This window comes from Odontomachus brunneus, unplaced genomic scaffold (genome assembly GCF_010583005.1).
Source record: "Odontomachus brunneus isolate Ranch 3 - 2012 unplaced genomic scaffold, Obru_v1 Obru_scaffold_255, whole genome shotgun sequence".
Classification (NCBI taxonomy): Eukaryota; Metazoa; Arthropoda; class Insecta; order Hymenoptera; family Formicidae; genus Odontomachus; species Odontomachus brunneus.
This window is the reverse complement of record NW_022639705.1, coordinates 308,946-314,693: the sequence shown is the minus strand read 5'-3', so window position 1 is coordinate 314,693 and position 5,748 is coordinate 308,946. Positions and strand designations below refer to the sequence as shown.

At 37.0% G+C, this 5,748-nt stretch overlaps 1 long non-coding RNA gene across 1 annotated transcript; it reads left to right on the top strand.

The window, feature by feature from the left end:
- Positions 1–237: 237 nt before the first annotated feature.
- LOC116852761 lies at positions 238–1,406 on the top strand. Its single transcript, XR_004379852.1, has 3 exons — positions 238–553; positions 892–1,041; positions 1,238–1,406. It is a non-coding gene; the product is annotated as an uncharacterized LOC116852761 (long non-coding RNA).
- Positions 1,407–5,748: the final 4,342 nt, after the last annotated feature.

Below are 5,748 nucleotides of genomic sequence, written 5' to 3'. Positions count from 1 at the left end.
TGTGTGTGTGTGTGTGTGTGTGTGTGTGTGTGTGTGTGTGTGTGTGTGTGTGTGTGTGTGGATTGAGTGTATGTGTGTTGTTAGAGCGTTGAATGACTTGCGGCGAATGCGGTGTCACAGCTACTAATATGTACGGTTGTGAATTGACTACGGCTGATGGCAGCACTATCGGCTAGAGCGTGGAAAGTCGGGCGCTAGTGTGTCGTCTTTGTCGTGTCGTGTGTGAAGGATGGGACGGTTGAGTCTGACGAGAAAGTTAGTTGATCTAGACTTGAGTAAGAGTAATGCTAGAGTGCTAAGAAAAGATTCAAATGTTTATGTGAGCATGTATAATATACGAGTTATACAAAAGTAATGAATATTGTGCATTCAATACAACGGTCCTTTGAACCAGCGGATACGAGTAAGAGGATCTCATGAGGAAATTTCCAAGCATATCCAAACAACCAAACATGTGTGTTTAATTTCAGTGTATTCGGATAGATTTTATTATGCGTGTTTAGATTGATCCACATATGCATACACTTGAAATAATAAATAAAAAAGAGTAAAAGTAAGTTTTCTGGCAAACATTAATTTGAATATACTTAGAAATTGCAAGGCATTGCTACAATGGATACTAAGTTAGACAAATTATTAAGTATACAAATAAGTTCAGTATCTTTTTAGCATGACTTTGATGTTTTTTAAAAAGAACGAAAAATATGTTAAATTTCGAAATAGTTTCATTATTTTTCACACATTTTAGCCATCTTATTAATACTGGCGAATCCTGTATTAGTTAAAAATGATGGTTTTGATTCAAAAAATTTAATGGTACTTTTTTATGATAACGATATCCTTTTCATCCCTAGTTATAATTTTATGAAGAAAGTCCTTTTATTTGAATAGTGGCAGCAGGGACGTGGTCGTGCCACAGCTTTTTTGGAACTGAGGACATGACGAACAGCCTGCCTTCTACATTCTCTCAAGCTTCTTTAAGCGAAAGGAAATAGCTTGTTGAGTTACATTAAGTTTTTCAGCAAGTTCTTGCTATGTTTGGTAAGGATTTTTCAATAGCTGCTCTAATTCATCGTCCTCAACTTTTTCGACATTTCTCTGCGTTCTGCATCAGTAAGATCAAAATTGTCACTTCGAAACTTCTGAAACCATTTTTAAACGTTTTGCTCACAGCATTTTTACATAAAACAAAATAAAGCGTTTCGGCAGCCTTAGCAGTTTTTTTCTTTCATTAAAGCGAATGCAAAGCGTAATATGCTCCTTCTGAGAAGCCAAGGTCCAAACTAGTATTTTTTGAAGTTATGGAGCAAGCACAATCAAGTTACGTGATGCGTTTAGAAGATTCAGGTCAACACTTTAAAACCTCAAATCGGCGAGAAAAACTATTAATTTAAAACAAAATTACAATCGATCGAATGTAAAGACACTAAACTTATTTGTATACCTAATAATAAAGTTGGTGCTGTTGCTCAATGTGAGTGTAACATAAATATTTTCCTGTGTTATTACTGATACAATATATAAAATGTATCCGATCGATATCGCGTAAAAGCGCAATAATTATGTATCTTTTTCATATCATAAATATTTGTGTTACAAACAAGTTTTTTTTTGTGAGATCTTACCAGCAGCAGTAAGGGCCCATTTCCTACGAGCGCTTTGGTCGGTTCATACATTATGTTTTTACTTAAGTTAGGGCTTTGAAGAATAGCCTGTAACATGTAAAATTTATTCAATAATACGTTCGTTTCGTTATTACTTTTATGATATTCATTGCTTCATTAATTAACGTATAATTAAAAAATGTTGAATGTTTGTTGTAAAAAATGATGATAATTTGTGACTGAACTTCTAAAACTACCCACGCCCGATTTTGATAAAATTTGGTATAAATTCCAAATGATGTCAAATAAAAGTTCTTAAATGGTTTTTCACCGATAAAAAGCTTTAATGTTAATAATGTTTATATAAAGTTATATATCGGCTCTTCGACTATACTATGGCTAGGAGAAGTATCCCTTCGATTAGACTGAAATGAGAGTGTCGGGAACCCGTGATTTTTTTACTATAAGTGGAACTTAAAATTCGGGTTCTGTATGGCCTAGTACACCTTAAATAATGCCAATAAAATAGTCATATATCGTGGGAGAAACATTAATTGTAGTTAAACATACAAATTATATGCTTAAACATATCTTGAACACATAATCTCTACACCCATAAACTGTAAACTCATAAACTCTAAACCTATAAACTCTAAAACCATAGGCTTCGGACACTGTATATACAGGGTGTCTCACACTCTCCTCCGGGCATTTTGTGGGGACGTAGAATAGGTTGATGTGAACATAAAAGTCCTACACCGTTTTGCGATATTCGCAATAATAATAGAGATATTAATTAAAAAAATTAATGAAAGACGCACGCTGAATGGTAGAGGACGGACCGCTCGAGTCACAGCGCGAGTTGCCGCGTCCCTCCGCCCATAGGCTACGAGCAGGGTTGGGAAGTAACGCGTTACTTGTAACGACGTTACTATTTCGTTACTTTTTTTTTGGTAACGATTTGGTAACACCGTTACTTTTTTGTATCAGTAACGAAAAAGTAACGGCGTTACAATTTCTTTAGTAACGAGTAACGAAATTCATCGTTACTTATGTCGTTACTTTTTACTATGATGGCTTCTGTACACAGAACGCGGCAACGCTTGCCACGTGATGAAAGTTTGCACATGATAAACAATTAATGTGCTGCTTTCCGTTTCCAGCCCATTCTACAATAAGCAATAAATCTTAAGTCATAATAAAATTGACCAATCATAGTCGACTATTAGAAAAATAATCCACTGTAATTGGTCAATTTTATTGCGACTTAAAATTTATTGCTTATTGTAGAAAGCCTCTAAAACGTGATCTACAATGAGAACTTAAGCCATAAAATTTAAGCTTCAATCTCTAAGCCGTAAGAAATTATTTTTCTTATAATTGACTGTGAGTGGTCAACTTGTTACGGCTTAGGATTTAAAGCTTAAATTTTATGGCTTAAGTTCTCATTGTAGACCACACTTAAGGGGCGTCGCACACGAATTGACATAACAGTAACGTAAGATGTACCGTAAGAACTGACCAATCACTTTGAGTATTATCGAACCGTAAGGTCGCCATTTTTGTGAATACTCGATTGTAATTGGTCCATTTTTATGGTACGTCTTACGTTACTGTTATGTCAATTCGTGTGCGGCGCCCCTAAAGCCCATTCTACATTAGTCGCAATCGCAAGATCGCAAGGAAATTGTACCAATCATAATTGATTATTCTTCGATCGCAAGAAGAACAATCGACTATAATTAGTCAATTTCTTTGCGACCTTGCGATTTGCGACTAATGTAGAATGGGCTTTATGTCGTTATGCAATAATGTGTGCTTCCCGCTTAAATATCTTATATTTTGTCTTTATATATGTATAATTTATGTACTGTCTCTTCTACTATTCGTTTTATATGCCGATTTTAACTTTTTTTTTTACAAAAGTAACGGAAAGTAACGATTTTTTATCATTACTTTTCAAATAACGGTAACGCGTTACTTTTTAGAATCAGTAACGAGTAACAGTAACGAGTTACTTTTTACCGCAAGTAACGGTAACGGTAACGCGTTACTTTTAAAAAGTAACGTTCCCAACCCTGGCTACGAGCATAGCTAGGCGTGATACACTGACTCATGTGCATGACATATCCGTGTGCTGAATCGACGCCGAATCGAAGCGAAGTTTTCGATAGAGAATAGTAGTATTTAAGGAGACTTACGACTATATAAGCTTAATCTGCGATGTCAAGGTCGTAAAGTATGCATTCCTCTTCTGCAAATGCATCCATTTGAGCCGCTGCTTCCTGTTTTTTAGCTGTCCTGGACTCTTGTGACCTGCTTTGGCTACGGCGCTCCTGTCTTTCCACTCGGTTTTTGTCGTACACGTCAGCGAATGTTTTACACTGAAAACCGATTTGCAGTTCCAAATCTGTCATTACTTGTAAAATGAATGTGTAGCCATCGTTAAACATGCCTCCGGCAATCTTAACGATTTTCCAGCCGCAATTTAGATGCGCTTGGGAGCCAAGCGCCATACGGCCGCATTAAAAGATTCATTTGCGTTTTGCGTATAGCCACCCAAGCATCTCTCAAGCAAGTCATTACGGGATAAATCCTCGTAAATTGGCAGTATCTGCTTTTTCACATCAGGATGTAATGGAGAAAGATGAGTATAACTTGTGCTGCATTTTCAGCTTCGGCGACGCGATACGCACACCACGAGTCGACGCCCGGGCGACAGTACTGGTGCTGCGGCTCTTGATCGGTTGATATTAAATGGAAATAAGTGGCCATGATTGTTTTTTTCATGTCATTCTGTGAGTGCGCATTCCTTCGAATAGCTAGGTCATAGTATTTTGTTAATTTTTTTATAAGAACATCAGTAAGTTTCCCCTTGCCTCCGAGTTTAGCAGTTTTTTCTAAATTTCGTAGTCGACTGCCTATGCGTTTCTCGATATGGCCCACGCCTTCGCTCTTTGTTACTTTCAAATTATCACCGTAAGGTTCTGCATCTACAATGGCTTTAAAAGTCTTGGCGTCTCCATCTCTAATATAATTACTGTATCTCATTCCATAATGTTCCTGGGATATTTGAAACATTTCGACCATAGAATCGACTTCCATTTTTCCCGAAGAGCCTCGATGATTTATTGGAGAATTCTCTTTGTGCTCTGCATATTCCGGGCCGTTTGAATCTCTGTGTTTAAAGTAGATGCATGCTTGACAATAACTATTTTTAACGATCAGATCTATTACTTTTCCTGAGTGATAAGCTATTAGCGTAGTAACACCAAAGAGAGACGAAAACCCGCGCTTTTTCCAAAAACCGTTACCGCTAACAGTCAAATTCTGAATAGGTCTCTCGTTCTCTTCACTTATTTTTATTTCATCTTGCACAGCGTTTTTGCAGCAAACATCAAAAATTTCTTAGCAGACGCGTATAAGTGTTGCACTATTCTCTCATAACCTTTTTTGCTCAATCCTTGTCCCAAGTCCATTATACCGCAAAAAATGTTTATGCCTTCTCGAGCTACTCCCAGTAATCTCATAGCAAAAATTCTTCGATTAATTTCAAAACTATTATGAATAAATGGTCCTGAATCAATGAATGTAGTGCCACACTTACACTTCACGGATATTTTAAAACCAAGTCCTCTGTCACCTGAATTCCCGAATGATAAATTATCTTTACACTTTTTGTAAATAGCTATGTCAGAAATAGCAGAAAATACAGAAATAAATTCTATGATTCGGTAACAGAAACTCAAATTTACAACGACGTCAGACACCGACGCTTTCATTTTCTTAGCCGACGCACTTATTCCGGCGTCGGCGTCGCTTGGCACCTCTTCTTCAGTGTCTTGTATAAATTCACCTGGAGGTCGCCGACGACGAGAGTGGCTTGGACGATAGCTCACTTTTATCTATTTTTTGACTCATTTTTTGCAAATATAATGCACAACAACAACGTAAAATTACTGCACGGTAAGAAAAATAGGAGTGTATGAAGAGCACACTGCCTCTCAACTGTTGGCTCGGAGACGTTACTTTTTCAAAAACAGTTGTTACACGAGCACAAATTATTGCTTTTTCTCGTCAGTTATGCCATCTAGTGTCCAACTAGCAAGTCTGTGGTGTCAAGGGACCGAAAAGTAAAGCGTTC